This window comes from Budorcas taxicolor, chromosome 5 (genome assembly GCF_023091745.1).
Source record: "Budorcas taxicolor isolate Tak-1 chromosome 5, Takin1.1, whole genome shotgun sequence".
In the NCBI taxonomy this organism is placed as follows: Eukaryota; Metazoa; Chordata; class Mammalia; order Artiodactyla; family Bovidae; genus Budorcas; species Budorcas taxicolor.
This window is the reverse complement of record NC_068914.1, coordinates 5,862,821-5,882,764: the sequence shown is the minus strand read 5'-3', so window position 1 is coordinate 5,882,764 and position 19,944 is coordinate 5,862,821.

Below are 19,944 nucleotides of genomic sequence, written 5' to 3'. Positions count from 1 at the left end.
ATTTTTTGTGACTTTCAGAAAAAAAAACAACCACCAAAAAACCCACACACAGCCAAGCTACAACTATGTGATCTTGCCTTTATCTTGTAGACAGGGGTGGGGAAAAGGAGAGCAATAAAAACAATCGTTACTTAAATTGCAACTTCACTGTCTTTTTATTTTTTCCTTACTTTTATAAACATAATAAGCCATACAAATATTGCTTACATTTAAAATTTGTTAAAGCTCAAAGCTACTATAATGAGATAAGAATTATAAGTTCTAATTATATGCTTCGAGGCAATGTAATTATGCAACAGTTTTTGGGGAAAATGAGTGCGACATAACAGATCTTCTTTCTCATTTTCTTAATTTTGGGCTTTGTCCTTAACCAAGGAAGAAGATCCAACTCCTACCAATTATTCCTCCACAGTTCAACTAACAATGCATCTCTGGTTAAATCATATGGGTCCAGAAAAGGAAAGAGGCAAAGAAATGGACATATTTGTTACATCTTCTCACAATATGCCTGTGACGTGATGACTTCTTTTTTTGCTTTTTTTAATTGGAATATAATTCCTTTATAATGTTGTGCTAGTTTCTGCTGTACAACACCATGAATCAGCCCTGTGTATACGTCTATCCCCTCCCTTGTGAACCTCCCTTCCCCCACATCCCACCCCTCTAGGCCATCACAGGGCACTGAGCTGAGCTCCCTGGATTGTACAGCAGCTTCTTAGTAGCTGTCTGTTTTACAGATGGCAGTGTATACCTGCCAATGCAGGGGATGCACGTTCGATCCCTGGCTCAGGAAGATCCTGGAGAAGGAAATGGCAGCTCATTCTAGTATTCCTGCTTGGGAAATCTCATGGATAGGAGAGCCTGGCGGGCTACAGTCCATGGAGTCCAGAAGAGTCAGGTATGACTGAGTGACTGGGCAGGCACACGTGCAGTGTATAGCTCTCAGCCCCTCAGTCGTGTCCGACTCTTAGCGACCCCATGGACTGTAGCCCACCAGGCTCCTCTGTCCATGGGATTCTCCAGGCAAGAATACTGGAGTGGGTTGCCATTTCCTTCTCCGCACAATGTATATATGCCAATGCTATTCTCTTATTTCATCCTCCACCCCTTCCCCTTGTATGTCTACAAATCCGTTCTCTATACCTGGGCCTCTATTCCTGTCCTGCAAATAGGTTCATCAGTACCATTTTTCTGGAATCCATATATATCCCTTAATATATGATATTTGTTTTACTCCTTCTGACTTACTTCTTTCTGTATGACAACCTCTAGGTTCATCCACATCATGAAATGATGCCTCTTAACATCGCAAATCAGAAATCTGACCTCATAGGTTCGGTCTGATGTCAAATCTCACTTCCTATTTCTGTGTGCCACACGATGGGCTAGTTCAGAGCATCCATCAGGGTGGGGAAGGTGACAGTAAAGGAAAGACTCTGCAGGATATGGAGCTGCCACAAAATCACTGAGGCACTAGCACGTGGGAGGACCATCCTCGTTCTCCAAGGAACCCGGGTCTGGAAGCAGAGTAAACGCTATAGGAGGCCAGCTTTCCATCTGATACTAAAAGGAAAATGCTGGACCAATCTGGGCTCTAACTCTGGACTAGGCAGTTTCTGGAGATGAATAAACAAAGAAAAGGAATTGACTCATCAGGGAGCTGTGGAAGAAATACAATCTGCAATCAGATAACTGCTTCTCGAGTCATTTCCAACTCTGAGGTTCTCCAACTGTATTTGAACTCTCTGCACCTCATTCCTCAAAGTGAGAGGAGTTAGATTAAAGCCTAGAAATGCACGCTTCCGGTTTTACAGATGTGTGTATGTATGTGTCCTCAAATGGAACCTACACTCAAGCCTAACTTGTGAAGACTGTATTTAGTGTGCTAACCACATTTACTAGAAGAAAAAAATTAAGACTATATTTTCTGATCTGTGATCGGCTGATTAAACAAAACAGTGCGGGAGAAGAGAACTGGTATCCTACTTTGATAGAAAATGACAGTCAAGAATGATGATCACACCTGGTTAGTCAGAGTTTTTTTTTTTTTCCCCCAGAGGATGTCTATCATATTTTCATAATAAAAGCAGACCACATATAATCCATATATTCTGTACCTTCTGCTATGTTTAATCTGAACAACAAATTATTACTGATTATTCTTCTCATTAGACATAAGGAGAAAATGAAGCTCGTATAAGATGGGTTGCTGTTTAGTCACTAAGTTGTGTCTTACTCTTTGCAACCCCATGGACTGCAGCACGCCAGGCTTCTCTGTCCTTCAGCACCTCCCAGAGTTTGCTCAAACTCATGTCCGTTGAGTCGGTGATGCCATCCAACCATCTCATCCTTTGTCGTCCCCTTCTCCTCCTGCCTTCACTCTTTCCCAGCATCAGGATCTTTTCCAATGAGTCGACTCTTCACATCAAATAGCCGAAGCATTGGAGCTTCAGCTTCAGCATCGTCTTTCCAATGAATAATCAGGTCTGATTTCCTTTAGCATTGACTTGCTTGATCTCCTTTCTCTCCAAAGGACTCTCAAGAATCTTCTCCAGCACCACACTTTGAAGGCATTAATTCTTCATCTCTCAGTCTTATTTATGGTACAACTCTCATATCCGTACATGACTACTGGAAAAACTATAGCTGTGACTAGAAGGACCTTTGTTGGCAGAGTGATGTCTGTGCTTTTTAATATGCTAAGTTTGTCATAGCTTTTCTTCTAAGGAGCGAGCACCTTTTAATTTCATGAGTCACCATCTGTAGTGATTTTGGATCCCAAGAAAATAAAGTTTCACTGTCTCTACTTTTTCCCCATCTATTTGTCATGAAGTGATGGGACCAGATGCCATGATCTTAGTTTTTGAATGCTGAGTTTTAAGGCAGGTTTTTCACTCTCCTCTTTCACCTTCATCAAGAGGCTCTTTAGTTCCTCTTCACTTTCTGCCATTAGGGTGATATAATCTGCACGTCTGAGGTTGTTCAGATTTCTCCTGGCAATCTTCATTCCGGCTTGATTCATCCTGTCTGGCATTTTGCATTATGTATTCTGCATATAAGTTAAATAAGCAAGATGACAATATAAAGCCTTGATGTACCCCTTTCCCAATTTTAAATCAGTTCCTTATTCCATGTCTGGGTCTAACAGTTGCCTCGTGACTTGCACAAAGGTTTCTCAGAAGGCAAGTAAGGTCGTCTGATATTCTCATCTCTTTAAGAATTTTCCACAGTTTGTTATGATCCACACAGTCATAGGCTTCAGTGTGTCAGTTAAGCAAAAGTAGATGTTTTTCTGGGACTCCCTTGCTTTTTCCATGATCCAGTGGATGTTGACAATTTGATCTCTGGTCCCTCTTCCATTTTAATCCAGCTTGTACATCTGGGAGCTCTCAGTTCATGTACTGTTGAAGCCTAGCTTGAGCATGACCTTGCTAGCATGTGAAATGAGCACAAATGGTATGGTAGTTTTGGTCACTGCCTGCTATATGATGTCATGAGCCTCCATCTGGAGTTCTTCAGCCACTCTGTCTTTCAGATCTAAACCCGTCAATCTATTTGTCACTTCCACTGTATAATCATAAGATGGGTTGAAGTTGAAGTTGAATTGTTAGTTGCTTAGTCATGCCCAACTCTTTGCGACCCCATGGACTGCAGCCAATCAGGCTCCTCTGTCCATGGGATTTTCCAGGCAAGGATACTGGAGTGGGTTGCCATTTCTTTCTCCAGGAGATCTTCCCGACCCAGGGATAGAACCCGGGTCTGCTGCACCACAGGCAGATTCTTTACCGACTAAACTGTGAGGGAAGCCCCATAAGATGGGTGGTGTACCCCAAATCCACAGTTTGGTTCTAAAGCCCCTGAATTCTTCACTGCAGCCTCTGCCCAAAGATAGTCAGAGAAACCAGAACTCAGATTTATTTTTTTTTTAATTTTAAAATCTTTAATTCTTACATGTGCAGAACTCAGATTTAAAACATAATCCACTCTCATAATTTCATGAGAAGTTATCTGTACATAATAAAGCCTATAGGAGTCATGGGTTCAAATCCCTGTTCAGTAAGATCCCCATGAAGGAAATGGCAGCCCACTCCAGTATTCTAGGCTGGTAAATCCCATGGACAGAGGACCCTGGTGAGCCACAGCCCATGGGGTCACAAAAGAGCTGGACATGCATAGAGTTAGAGCATGCATAGGCCTTACAGAGGTGGCACAAGGCCTCTGCCATCTCTGAGTCTGTGGTGTTCCACGTGGCATGTATGTGGGAGCCCATGGCTTATAGGCTGCCTTTGCTAGTGACCATGCCACAGAGCACCCACTAGAAATTATGTCAATTGCACTTCATACCCAGACCCCCTGTAAAGAACCCTCCACCTGGGTTCTCCCTACACAGCTTCCTAACTCATCCACAGAACCAGCTTCTTTGAGATCTGCAGCACCCTTCTCTGTCCCTGACTACAACACCTTAAAAGGTTAAAGACAAACACATTCTCTTTTTCAGAAAATTAATTCTGCTTCACGCTGACATATGCTGTATTGACAAAGGGCCGCAGGCCTTTCTCTCCCCCAAATTTTCAAAACAGAAGGTCTCTGTCCAAAATAGAAGTGTATGTTACACTGTTCCCATAAAAGAAGGAGACAAGAAGAGTCTCAGAGCCACAAACATTCTATTTTCAAGTTCAGAGCAACCAAAAAATATGTCAGCCCAGAGGGGATGGATTTGGAGGGAAGGGGGAGCGAGACACGCAAACTTTATTCTATGTTTAAATCCCAACATATGGGCCATTCCTATTTTGGGATGACAAATACTGACTTCCACGTTTTGTAATTAATGATTTAAAAAGAGGAACTAAGCTACATTTGAAGGTCCCAGTAGGCTATCCCCCTACCAGTGGAGACCCTCTGCCATCTTGCAGGTTGGATTCGAAGAAGTCAGTTGGCATTGCCCGATTTGAGAGCAGAGTGTAGATGAGAATCTGGTCCCATACTTATTTCTCCTTATAAATCGCATTTTCTGGGATCAACTTTGAACCACTGAGTTTCTAAGCTGAAACTTTTCAGGATCTGAGAGGCCCCTTGAAGGTGCTGGGCTGATGGACAGATATTTCAGAAGGCTAGTGAGCCCTGGTAAAGGGTTCAAAGAACTCTGTGGGCCAAACTCAGGTCTCAGGGATCTCTGGCCCACTCTGGTTTGTAGGCTAAGTGAAACAGCATTTGAGAAGTCAAATGAAATAAATCCTCTACCTCTTTCCCATGAATGGAAGCAGGCTAGTTCTCACAGCCCACGGACATGCTGCTGCTGGCACCTGGACCATGGCCCCGAAGCCCAGGATGCAGCCCTTCCCTGCACCCAAGCTGCACCCCTGTTCCTTACCTGGCCTTTGGCCCAGATCCTGTTCCTAGTTTTGACTGCAGATTATAGGTTTGCAGTGATTCCCAGCGGCTCCAAAATTCTACAACTAGATCTTGCATCCTAGGATGCTCACTTAGCAGTTTACCAACCGAGGTGTATGAAATGTGTAGCTTACTTTTTAAATTTTATTTATTTAATTTTTTTACTTTAATGAGACACAAACCATTAGTAGGTAGGAGTGGAAAACGGGAGAGTCCACTCAGGACTACCCACCAGCATTTCCTGGAGCTCTGTCTAGGTTTCCAAAAATCTTTGTCAAGATTTCCGGGAGATGTGGGAAGCAACTTGTGCAAGCCATTGTTTCCCATGCTGCCTGTGCTCAGACGTCACGGCTCGCGTTTGGTGTGGGGCTGTCGGTCCGCTCAGACGACTACAGTCTCCAGTTTTCCGACCTCTGGCTCCTGGCTGCGCAGGTCTCTCCCACTGACTCAGGAAGCTTTTCACGGGACAGGAGATAATTTGTCTGTAACCGCATCGCCCTGGACTTGAGAAATTGTCCCTTTCCCAAAGCCATGTTTACTCCTCGTGCAGAGAGATGTTTTCCAAGTCTCTGAGCCTGTTTCAGCGCTGTATGCAACGGACACACCTGCACACTTCCATGCTGAATTTTGATCCTTTCCCTGGGTTCCGTCGGAGGGAACAGGCATAGCTTCACTTAGAATTTGATTTTGCATCCTATCAAAAGTAGCAGTTTACTCCAAAGTTTAGCTCAATAACCATTCCCTCACCGACATCATCAACTTTGCTCTAGCACGTGAATTCTTTTTTCCACCGCATCTTTGAAACCATTTTTTCTCAAGGCATTCCAACAAATTTTAAGATCTAAATTTTATTTCACCTGGGACTTTTGATGATTCACACATGAAATAAAGAATTCACGAGTGGAATGGTATGTGTGTGTGTACTAATGAGTTTGCATGCTTTATAGTTGATTAATTAAATCTTATCTAAACCGTAATTAGGAGAAGGCAATGGCAACCCACTCCAGTACTCTCCCCTGGAAAATCCCATGGATGGAGGAGCCTGGTAGGCTGCCATCTCTGGGGTCGCACAGAGTCGGACACGACTGAGCAACTTCACTTTCACTTTTCATTTGCACGCATTGGAGAAGGAAATGGCAACCCACTGCAGTGTTCTTGCCTGGAGAATCCCAGGGACGGGGGAGCCTGGTGGGCTGTCGTCCCTGGGGTCGCACAGAGTCAGACACTGTTGAAGAGACTTAGCAGCAGCAGCAGCAAACCGTAACTGACCTTCTAAATATGATTGTGTGATTGCACACCTTTATTTTATTAATGTGGTAAATTATAGTGATTATTTTTGAATGTTTGATCAAAATTTTGTCCCTGGAACACACACAAAAAAAGTTCAACCTAATTAAAAGAATACATTTACTTTTCTATAATAACTCTGAATTTTATTTAATAGTGAGTGTTTAGGAATTTGACACCTATGTTCCTCAAGAGATTACTCTTCCTTGCAAGCCCTTTGTCTGCTGTTGATAGCAAGTTATGCTGATCTCATAAAATGAACTGGGCAGGATTCCCTCTTATTCTATTGTCTGGACAAGTTTGTTAAAATCTGTGTGTTTTCCTTCACAAATATTTGGCAGAGGTCACTGGTGAAAGCCTGTCAGCCTGCAGTTGTTCTTGTGGCAGGACTGTGGAATGGTGGGCAGTGTGTGTCCTGGGGTTATCATTCCTTTCACAGATCTAGAACTAGGCAGGTTATTCACGCCTCTGCATCAGGCACGGTTTGTATTCTCCAGAAACTTGTTTCACCAAAACTGTCAAAATTACTGGGTATCCTCTTATTATCTTTTAAAAGTGGCTATGGTTTCTTTGGGAATGATTTTTATTTCTAACAGTGGAGTTAATCATCCGTTTTGCTTGTCTATTGCTCCTAGAAGTTTATCAATTACATTAGTCTTTTCAAGTAACTTTGTGCCTTTGTTTATTCCCTGTAAATAGATTTCTTTTTGATTTCAATAAGCTTGTTCTAGTCCTTACTGTGTCCTTCCTGCTGTCTTTTTGGGGGGTTAATTTGATACTTGCTTTAAACTTCTGAAATAAAGAACTTGCCTATATTCTACATGTTTAAGGTTATAAATCTACCTGGAATCACAGATCCAGAGAGGCATCACAGATTTTAATATATCACAGGTTATTAGCATTCCATTCATATTTTTTGTTTTGTTTTTGTTCTAATTTCCAGTTTCTATTTTATATTCTCTTTTTTTGTGTGTGTTGGTATCTATATCTGTATTCTCTTCTCCTCTGCATCTTTGAAATCATTGTTTCCAAAGGCATTCCACTGAATGGTAGCATCTAAACTCTTTTACACTCAGTTTTGAAAATTTCAATGACTTGGAATTTTTATTTATCCAATAAATTGGTTGGTCCCAGTTAGTAGTCCACATATACCTGAGAATAAATGTATATTTTATTGCTATTGGGTGCCTGGTTTTAATCATTATTTTAATCAAAATTCTTGCTGATGTTTTGTCTTCTTATTCTTATCAGTGATGAATGGTATGTTAATATCACCACATTGATCTTGGCTTCATCTTTTTGTGATTTTTTTTGTTTTAGCTTCTTAATATTTGCTTTACATATTTTGAGGCTATTATGGGTTGAATTGAGTTCCCCAGAAAGCTATGTCAACTTTCCAAACCCTGAAATCCGTGAATATAAACTTATTTGGAAATAGTCTTTGCATATACAAGTTAAGATGAAGTCTTACTGGATTAGGGTAGGTTCTAACCAGACATGACTGTTCTTATAAGTAGAGAAAGCAGATAAATGGGGAGGGAAATGTCATGTGAAGACACAGAGACAGCACCATGTGATGAGAGGCAGAGATTAGAATGATGAAACTCCAAACCAGGAATTTCGGGGATTGACTGTCACCACCAGCTGCTACTTGATCCCCAAAATACATTATTATTCTTTTAATAGACTTAGCATCCATTAAATTTTATCTACATTTTAACCCTTTCCATTGCTTTTTATTCCTTCATGCTCTCTTGAGCTTCTATATGGGATTAATTTTTCCTTCTCCCTAACATACTTGCTTTAAAATTAGATTTACTGTGAACTTACTGTTGATAAAGTCTCTAGTTTGTGTGTTTGTTTGAAAATATCTTTGTTTTTCTTTCATATCTGAAGGCTGTTTTGGGTATAGAATTCTAACTTGATAGTTTTTTTTTTTTCTTTTGGCATTTTGAATATGTAATACAGCTGTCTTCCCTTTTTCATTATTTATGATAAGAAATCATCTATTAGGCTTATTGCTGCTACTTTTAATTAATATATCTATCTACCCCTGGCTTAAGGCTGTTTTTAAAGATATTTCTCTTTGTCTTTGGATTATGGCTGTATTATTATGCGTCCATATATGGTTTTCAAAATGCTTCTCCTGTTTAATATTGAGCTTCTTGAATATGCATCTCATGAAAAATTCTAAGCTATTATCTGTTAAAATATCAATCTTTCATATTTTCATTTTTTCTTCTCTTCTTGGGAGTTGAATTACACATATGTTATATTGCTTCACCATACTTCATATGCCTTTTATGCCTCTATTTTTTGTATTTTCCTTGCTTTTACCTCTCATTCTTCAGCATGAATATTTTCCTCAGATCTTTGTTACATTCATTAATCCTTCTTTCATTGTAACTAGTAGCTGTTAAACCCTAAAATGAGCTTTTAAAATTCAATTATTTAAGTTCTAGTTTTCTTATCTTCCCTATTGCTTCCAGAGATTAAAAGCCTCAATGCAGTAATAATAGATCACAAAATTCTACATATAAAAACTTATGGGCATCCATTACAGTTGGGTAAAGCAGACAGAAAAATGAAAAATAAAAAAGAATCCAATTCTATATGAAGGGCAGGAATCTGTGCTAGGCACAGCACCAAAGCTGAAAGAGGTATCAGATGACTAGGAAGGGATAGAACACCCACCTAGGATTGATGCCTAGTCAAAACATCAGGGACCACCCCCCACCCCCCAAACCACCACTTGCTGCCTCCCAACAGCCTGAACACAGAATGGGGATAACACTGGAGTGCTAACTGTGAAACTGCAGGAGACAAACTCTTTTTAGAGCTCAGAGTAAAAGGAAGATATGAAGCCAAGAAGGAAGCAGACACTAAGAAATAATTTCTGGAAAATAGCTCACAATCTAAACCCAAGGAATTACGACAAAGGGATGAAGTAGTGTTTAGGGGTGAAGTTCTTTTTCTTTATCATGTTAAAGTTATGTGAATGTATACATTGAAATATACTCCAAGAATAGGTCAGTTTTGCTGCATGGTAACTAAGCTGAGCTCTAAAAGTTGTTCTTGTTTTAAAAGGAACAAGAAATAAATACATTCTTTCACAAACAAACTCTGATAATACATTGCTAACAGATCTACTCAAGAAATATCAATGGAAATCCTTGAGGCAAAGAAAATATGATATTATTTGCAAATTTGCATCTAGAAAAAGGATTACTAGAAATAGAATATAGCGTGGTGAAATAAGACTCATAATTTTTTCAAGAGTAAGTGAAGTGAAGGTGTTAGTCACTCAGTCGTGTCCGACTCTTTGCAACTCCATGGGACTGCAGCCTGTCAGGCTCCTCAGTCCTTGAAATTTTGCAAGCAAGAATACTGGAGTGGGTAGCCATTTGCTTCTCCAGGGGATCTTCCCTGACCCAGGGATCAATCCCCTGTCTGCCACATTGCAGACAGATTCTTTCATAATTTGTACTTATGTTTAATTCCTGTAGAAGATAATTCATGTCCTAAGGTATACTTAATATAAATTATTGTGTACGTATAACAAGTTTAAAAGTAAAATACATGAAGACATTATCACAAGGGGTGAAAGGCTGGGAATATACTATTTGATATACTCTATGATCCTTACTGTTCATGGGGTTCTCAAGGCAAGAATACTGAAGTGGCTTGCCATTCCCTTCTCCAGTGGACCATGCTCTGTCAGACCTCTCCACCATGACCCGCCCATCTTGGATTGCCCCGCAGGCATGGCTTGGTTTCATTGAGTTAGACAAGTCAAGGCTATTGTTTTTCCTGTGGTCATGTATGGATGTGAGAGTTGGACTGTGAAGAAGGCTGAGCGCCAAAGAATTGATGCTTTTGAACTGTGGTGTTGGAGAAGACTCTTGAGAGTCCCTTGGACTGCAAGGAGATCCAACCAGTCCATTCTGAAGGAGATCAACCCTGGGATTTCTTTGGAAGGAATGATGCTAAAGCTGAAACTCCAGTACTTTGGCCACCTCATGTGAAGAGTTGACTCATTGGAAAAGACTCTGATGCTGGGAGGGATTGGAGGCAGGAGGAGAAGGGGACGACCCAGGATGAGATGGCTGGATGGCATCATGGACTCGACGGACGTGAGTCTGAGTGAACTCTGGGAGATGGTGATGAACAGGGAGTCCTGGCATGCTGCGATTCACGGGGTCGCAAAGAGTCGGACACGACTGAGCGACTGAACTGAACTGATGATCCTTACACTTGGTGTGAAGCAGTGTGCTGTTATTTGACAGCAGACTCAGATTACTTGAAAATGCATATTGTAAACTCTTGGGCCACCACTAAAATATTTTAAGTGGTATAAATAATAAATCAACACAGGAAATAAAATTTTCAAATAACTGAACAGAAGTTAGAAAAGAAGAAAAATAAAAGAACAAGAAGAAACAGAAAACAGGTAACAAGGTGGTAAGTATAAATCCAGTATTAGGCTTCCCTGGTGGGCCAGTGGTTAAGAATGTGCCTGCCAATGCAGGGGGACGCAGGTTTGATCTCTGGTCCAGAAACATCCCAGATTCTGTGAGGCAACTAGATCTGTGCACGGCAACTACGTCCATGTGCCGCAGCCACTGCCCTGGAGCCTGTGCCCCAAACGAGAGAATCCATTGCAATGAGAAGCCTGTGCACCCCAGCTAGAGAGGAGCCCCTCCTCCCTGCAGCTAGAGAAAGCCTTCACACAGCAATGAAGAACCAGAGCAGCCAAAAATAAACAAATATAAATCCAACACCATTTATTATCGCATTGAAAGTAAATGATAATAAAGTTCTTTGAAGATTGAGATCGTCAAGTTGAACACAAAGCAAGACTTGACTATTGCAGTCTATAAGAAATCACATGAAATTTAAAAAATAGACATTTTTTTTAAGAGTAAAATGATGGAAAAACATTATCATGTAAACACTAACCTTAATAAACTGAAGGAGCTATACTAATTTCACAGAAAGTAAATTTCAAAACAAAGAACATTTTCAAGGACAAAGATGGACATTCATTAATGAGAAAACATTTTGACTTTCTGTAAAAGTACATTAATCCAAAAGTAATATATTTAACAAAGAGCTTCATAATGCATGAAGAAAAATTGGTAAAACTAAAATGAAAGGTAAGAGCCGTGATTAAAATGATGAAAAGTTTCAAAACTTCTCTCTTAGTTGATAGTACAAGTAGGCAGAAAAGCAGGGCTTCCCTGGGGGCTCCATCAGTAAAGAAGAGGCCTGCGACGCAGGAGACCTGTGTTGGAGCCCTAGGTAGGGAAGATTCCCTGGAGGAGTAAATGGCAACCCACTCCAGTATTCTTGCCTGGAATAATCCCATGGACAGAGGAGCCTGTCAGGCTACAATCCATGGGATCACAAAGAGTAGGACATGACTTGGCAACCAAACCACCAGGCAGAAAATCAGTAGGTCCCAGGAATTCAAAATGTAATCTATACTGATGAATTACACATGTGAAATATAACCACACTAACATATGGGGGGAAAGGAACTTACGTAATTATCTTAGTGAAACAGTGATTTCCACCTGATTTTGTATCATAAGGCTAAAGGCAAAAGGAACTGAACATAATCACTATGCCTGCTTCAGGCACTAGTGTGCTTCAGTCATATCTGACTTTTGTCACCCTGGAAGACCTTAGCTCTACAGGCTCCTCTTCCAGTGAATATTCAGGGTTGATGTCCCATTGGAATGACTAGTTTGATCTCCTTGCTGTCCAAGGAACTCTCAAGAGTCTTCTCCAGCACCACAGATCAAAAGCATCAATTCTTCAGCACTCAGCCTTCTTTATGGACCAACTGTCACATCCATACATGACTACTGGGAAAACCATAGCTTTGACTAGACATACCTTTGCCAGCAATGTGATGTCTCTGCTTTTTAATATGCTGTCTAGAGATATCTGCAAGAAAATTAGAGATACCAAGGGAACATTTCATGCAAAGATGGGCTCAATAAAGGACAGAAATGGTATGGACCTAACACAAGCAGAAGATATTAAGAAGAGGTGGCAAGAATACACAGAAGAACTGTATAAAAAAGATCTTCATGACCCGGATAATCATGATGGTGTGATCACTCATTTGGAACCAGAAATCTTGGAATGTGAAGTCAAGTGGGCCTTAGGAAGCATCACTATGAACAAAGCTAGTGGAGGTGACGGAATTCCAGTTGAGCTGTTTCAAATCCTGAAAGATGATGCTGTGAAAGTGCTGCACTCAATATGCCAGCAAATTTGGAAAACTCAGCAGTGGCCACAGGACTGGAAAAGGTCAGTTTTCATTCTAATCCCAAAGAAAGGCAGCCAAAGAGTGCACAAACTACCGCATCTCACACGCTAGTAAAGTAATGCTCAAAATTCTCCAAGCCAGGCTTCAACAATACATGAACTGTGAATTTCCTGATGTTCAAGCTGGTTTTAGAAAAGGCAGAGGAACCAGAGATCAAATTGCGAACATCCACTGGATCATCAAAAAAGCAAGAGAGTTCCAGAAAAACATCTATTTCTGCTTTATTGATTATGCCAAAGCCTTTGACTGTGTGGATCACAACAAACTGTGGAAAATTCTGAGAGAGATGGGAATACCAGACCACCTAACCTGCCTCTTGAGAAATCTGTATGCAGGTCAGGAAGCAACAGTTAGAACTGGACATGGAACAACAGACTGATTCCAAATAGGAAAAGGAGAGCATCAAGGCTGTATATTGTCACCTGCTTATTTAACTTATATGCAGAGTACATCATGAGAAATGCTGGACTGGAAGAAACACAAGCTGGAATCAAGACGGCCGGGAGAATTATCAATAACCTCAGATATGCAGATGACACCACCCTTATGGCAGAAAGTGAAGAGGAGCTAAAAAGCTTCTTGATGAAAGTGAAAGAGGAGAGTGAAAAAGTTGGCTTAAAGCTCAACATTCAGAAAACAAAGATCATGGCATCCGGTCCCATCACTTCATGGCAAATAGATGGGGAAACAGTGGAAACAGTGTTAGACTTTATCTTTTTGGGCTCCAAAATCACTGCAGATGGTGACTGCAGCCATGAAATTAAAAGACGCTTACTCCTTGGAAGAAAAGTTATGGCTAACCTAGGTAGCATATTGAAAAGCAGAGACATTACTTTGCCGACTAAGGTCCATCTAGTCAAGGTTATGGTTTTTCCTGTGGTCATGTATGGATGTGAGAGTTGGACTGTGAAGAAGGCTGAGCACCGAAGAATTGATGCTTTTGAACTGTGGTGTTGGGGAAGATTCTTGAGAGTCCCTTGGACTGCAAGGAGAATCAACCAGTCCATTCTGAAGGAGATCAGCCCTGGGATTTCTTTGGAGGTAATGATGCTGAAGCTGAAACTCCAGTACTTTGGCCACCTCATGCGAAGAGTTGACTCATTGGAAAAGACTCTGATGCTGGGAGGGATTAGGGGCAGGAGGAGAAGGGGACAACCCAGGATGAGATGGCTGATGGCATCACGGACTCGATGGACATGAGTCTGAGTGAACTCCGGGAGATGGTGATGGACAGGGAGGCCTGGCGTGCTGCGATTCATGGGGTCGCAAAGAGTCGGACACGACTGAGCACCTGAACTGAACTGAACTAGGTTGTCATAACTTTCCTTCCAAGGAGCAAGCATCTTTTAATTTCATGGCTTCAGTCACCATCCGCAGTGATTTTGGAACCTAAAAAAATGAAATCCATCACTGTTTCCACTTTTTATTCTTCTATTGCCATGAAGTGATGGGACTGGATGCCTTAATCTTCATTTCTTAAATGTTGAGTTTTAAGCCAGCTTTTCACTTTCCTCTTTCACCTTCATCAAGAGGCTCTTTATGTCCTCTTTACTTCCTGCCATTAAAGTGGTATCATCTGCATATCTGAGGTTTTTTATATTTCTCCTAACAATCTTGATTCCAGCTTGTGAGTCATCCAGCCTGGCATTTCGCATGATGTAAAAACAGGGTGATAAATACAGCCTTGTCATACTCCTCTCCCAATTTTTAACCAGTCCATTGTTCCATGTCCAGTTCTGACTGTTGCTTCTTGCCTTGCATACAGGTTGATCAGGAGGCAGGTAAGGTGATCTGGTACTCCCATCTCTTCAATAAATTTTCCAGATTTTTGTGATCCACACAAAGGTTTTAGCATAGTCACTGAAGCAGAAGTAGATGTTTATTAGAATTCCCTTGCTTTTTCTATGATCCAGCGGATGTGGCAACTTGATCACTGGTTCCTAAGCCCTTTCTAAATCCAGCTTGAACATCTGGAAGTTCTCAGTTCATGTACTGCTGAAGCCTAGTTGAAGGATTTTTATCATAATTTTGGTAGCATGTGAAATGACTGCAGTTGTATGGCAATTGGAACATTCTTTGGCATTGCTTTTCTTTGAGATTGGAAGGAAAACTGACCTTTTCTAGTCCTGTGGCCACTGCTGAGTTTTCCAAATTTATTGGGATATTGAGTGAAGCACTTTCACAGCATTAATTTTTAGGATTTGAAACAGCTCAGCTGGAATTCCATCACCTCCACTAGCTTTGTTTATAGTACTGCTTCCTAAGGCCCACTTGACTTCACATTCAAGGATGTCTGGCTCTAGGTGAGTGACCACACCATCGTGGTTATCTCGGTCATAAAGACCTTTTTTGTACAATTCTTCTGTGTATTCTTGCCACCTCTTAATCTCTTCTGCTTCTGTTAGATACTTGGCATTTCTGCCCTTTATTTTGCCCATATTTGCATGAAATGTTCCTTGGTATCTCCAATTTTATTGAAGAGATCTTTAGTCTTTTCCATTCTATTGTTTTCCTCTATTTCTTTACATTGTACATTTAAGCAGGCTTTCTTATCTCTCCTTGCAATCCTTTGGAACTCTGCATTCAGTTGGACATATCTTTCCCTTTCTCTTTTGCCTTTCAATTCTCTTCTTTTCTCAGCTATTTGTAAGACCTCCTCAGACAACGACTTTGCCTTCTTGCACTTCTTTTTCTTGGGGATGGTTTTGGTTACCACCCCCTACAATGTTATGAACCTCTTATCCATAGTACTTCAGGCACTCTGTCTATCAGATCTAGTCCCTTGAATCTATTCCTCACCTCCCCTGTATAATCATAAGGATTTGATTTAGGTCATATCTGAATTGCCTATTGTTTTTCCCTACTTTCTTCAATTTGAGCCTGAATTTTGCAATAAGGAGCTTGTGATCTTAGCCACAGTCAGCTCGAATTCTTGTTTTTGCTGTCTGTATAGAGCTTCTCCATCTTTGGCTGCAAAGAATATAATCAATCTGATCAATCTAATTTCAGTACTGACTATCTGGTGATGTCCAGAGTTGTGTAGAGTTGTGTGTGTGTGTGTAGGTGTGTAGAGTTGCCTCTTGTATGTTGATTGGTAAATGTGTTTCTCAGAGTAGTATAGTTATTCTGAACCTACTTTACACATACTCTATATTTGGACAAAATCATATGTATTTAGATACTGAAAGCCAGGTTTTTCACCATCAGAAAGATGTATAACAGATAAGCAAAGAGGTAATGTTAGAATGAACCTATGATGTTGGATTGGAGTCGAATATATCAGTATAAACTTACATTGTTTAATGCACATGAAAACATATAGATACAAAAATAAGAATAACTTGATCTTCGAATACCATTGTGTCCTTCTTAGATAAATGGACCATTCTATGGCTGAGACAAGTTTAGTATAAGGAAATCCTGGCATATCTTGGTGCCAGAATGAAGGAAATGCTTATGCTTCAAAAAGAAGAAACATAAAAGCAGGAGGGTATGTCAGAAAGTCAAAGACACCAATCTGTAAAAGCTCCTGGTGAGCAATGCGGAAATTATTTAAGCAACAAAGTGAAAAATAATAGTATTGGGTTTTAACCTAGATAATAAATATATAAATGCATAATTGAATAAGTAAATAAATAAGGTATAAAGGGCAACTTGTCCTTATAGGAGAATCCCGAATAATAAACCTAGAAGTAAACAGAAATGGAAAATCACCACTGGAATGCCACAGTAATAACTGCTCAAACAAAATCCACTGATAAATGCCAGATTTAGTGGAAAAAATATTTAAAAAGAAATAGGATATTTGGAAGGAAAGTTATGGCAAACCTAGACAGCATATTAAAAAGCAAAAATATCACTTTGCCAACAAATGTCTGTATAGTCAAAGCTGTGGTCTTTCTAGCAGTCATGATATGAGCGTTGAACCATAAAGAAGGCTGAATACAGAAGCATTGATGCTTTCAAACTGTGGTGCTGGAGAAGACTCTTGGGAGTCCCTTGAACAGCAAGGTAATCAAACCAATCAATCCAAAAGGAAATCAACCCTGAATACTCCTTGGAAGGACTGATGCTGAAGCTCCAATACTTTTACCACCTGATGCCAAGAACCGGCTCATTGGAGAAGACCCTGATACTGGGAAAGGTTGAAGGCAAAAGAAGAGGGCAGCAGAGGATGAGATGGAGGGATAGCATCAGCATCATCGACTCAATGGACAGGAACTTGGGCAAATTCCAGGAGACAGGGGAGGGAGGGACACCTGGAGTGCTGCAGTCTCTGGGCTCCCAAAGAGTTGGACACGACTTAGTGGCTGCACAACAACAAGGACATTTGCATGTCTTCAAAATATCTCTCTTGAAACACTTCTTAACTACTCTGATGGTTTTAATATTGTCCACAAATTCCTTTATATTTTCTCTAGGTGGTGAGGCATAATTCCTCACTTCTTATGCATGAGTTGGATGTAGTGAGTCACATCTAACAAAGGAAAGGGAAATAATAACTTTATAGTACAGAAGCCTGGCAGACATAACTTTAAACAACTGATCAAGGTTAACATCACCTGTCATATTGATATCACATGCCCCTGATTATGATGCAATGTAAAAGGGCCATCACCTCTCAGCTGTTCCTTCCAAAAATGTATAACCACAGCCTCATCATGAGAACATATACGTATATAGATCAGAGAACATTTTATAAGACACCTGACCAGTACCACTTCAGAACTGTCAAGGTCACCAAGACAAGGAATAACTGATAACTTATCACGACTTAGATTAAAGGCATGTGACAACTAAAGGCAATGTACCATGCAAGATTGGATCCTAGGATTCTTTAACAAGTGGAAAAACTGAAGAGATGTAAATAAAGTATATAGTTTAGTCATTAATATTTTTCTGCTATTAATATCTTAGTTGTGATCATTTGAACTGTGGTTACATAAGATATTAACATGAGGAGAAGCTATGTACAGCATATACAGAAACTAGTTTTGCAACACTTTCTACTTCTGAAATTATTTCAAGAAAATAAAGAAATTATATGGAGTTTAATAATATTCTACATTGAAAAAAGATGGCCCAATATAGCTCTCCTGTTCTGAATTATCACCAACCTTCAGTCAATCCTAGTGGTTTCCACATCCTAAGAATATAGAAATTTACTCACTGTGAATCCCTCTTTGGTGTCATCCAGGTTAAGGTAGATTCAATATATTATTCCTTCGGCTCAGCCAGATATAGTTTGATTTCTGCAAATGTGAATCCCAAGTCTCACCAATTTAAAAATAAAAGTTAGTCTTGTAATCACTTTTTACATTGTTCATGTCATTTTGCTCACTGTCTCACAAAGGGCAATTTTTTTTCTTCCAAATTGTATAATAGTTATTTTCTATGTTAACATATCACACAGGTTAAGTCTCATTAAAACAATTTTGTTTTATAATACTCGAGACACAGCAGGATTTGTATTTTAAATAGTATACATATATTTACATACTGTACATATATTTTATTATATGTATGTGTACCTTTTGTTTTACTTGTGATGTAACCTACATTTAACATTTCCCAGTACATGTAGATAAATTCAGTGGCCTTTCTATGTCTCCTTCTCTGAGGCTGGCGGATTCACACTCCCAGTATATCCATCAGTTTCGTTCAGTTGCTCAGTTGTGTCTGACTCTTTGTGACCGCATGGACCGCAGCACACTAGGCCTCCCTGTCCATCACCAACTCTGGGAGTTTACGCAAACTCATGTCCATTGAGTTGGTGATGCCATACAACCATCTCATCCTCTGTCGTTGCCTTCTCCTCCTGCCTTCAATCTTTCCCAGCATTAGGGTCTTTTCATTTTTTTTTTTTGTTGTTGTTGTTGTTTGTTTTTTTTTTTTTAATTTTAAAATCTTTAATTCTTACATGTGTTCCCAAACATGAACCCCCCTCCCACCTCCCTCCCCATAACATCTCTGTGGGTCATCCCCATGCACCTGCCCCAAGCATGCTGTATCCTGCGTCAGACATAGACTGGTGATTCAATTCTTACATGATAGTATACATGATAGAATGCCATTCTCCCAAATCGTCCCACCCTCTCCCTCTCCCTCTGAGTCCAAAAGTCCATTGTACACAGCTGTGTCTTTTTTCCTGTCTTGCATACAGGGTCGTCATTGCCATCTTTCTAAATTCCATATATATGTGTTAGTATACTGTATTGGTGTTTTTCTTTCTGGCTTACTTCACTCTGTATAATCGGCTCCAGTTTCATCCATCTCATCAGAACTGATTCAAATGAATTCTTTTTAACGGCTGAGTAATACTCCATCCTGTATATGTACCACAGCTTTCTTATCCATTCATCTGCTGATGGACATCTAGGTTGTTTCCATGTCCTGGCTATTATAAACAGTGCTGCGATGAACATTGGGGTACATGTGTCTCTTTCAATTCTGGTTTCCTCGGTGTGTATGCCCAGCAGTGGGATTGCTGGGTCATAAGGCAGTTCTATTTGCAATTTTTTAAGGAATCTCCACACTGTTCTCCATAGTGGCTGTACTAGTTTGCATTCCCACCAACAGTGTAGGAGGGTTCCCTTTTCTCCACACCCTCTCCAGCATTTATTGCTTGCAGATTTTTGGATCGCAGACATTCTGACTGGTGTGAAGTGGTACCTCATTGTGGTTTTGATTTGCATTTCTCTGATAATGAGTGATGTTGAGCATCTTTTCATGTGTTTGTAAGCCATCCATATGTCTTCTTTGGAGAAATGTCTATTTAGTTCTTTGGCCCATTTTTTGATTGGGTCATTTATTTTTCTGGAATTGAGCTGCATAAGTTGCTTGTATATTTTTGAGGTTAGTTGTTTGTCAGTTGCTTCACTTGCTATTATTTTCTCCCATTCAGAAGGCTGTCTTTTCACCTTGCT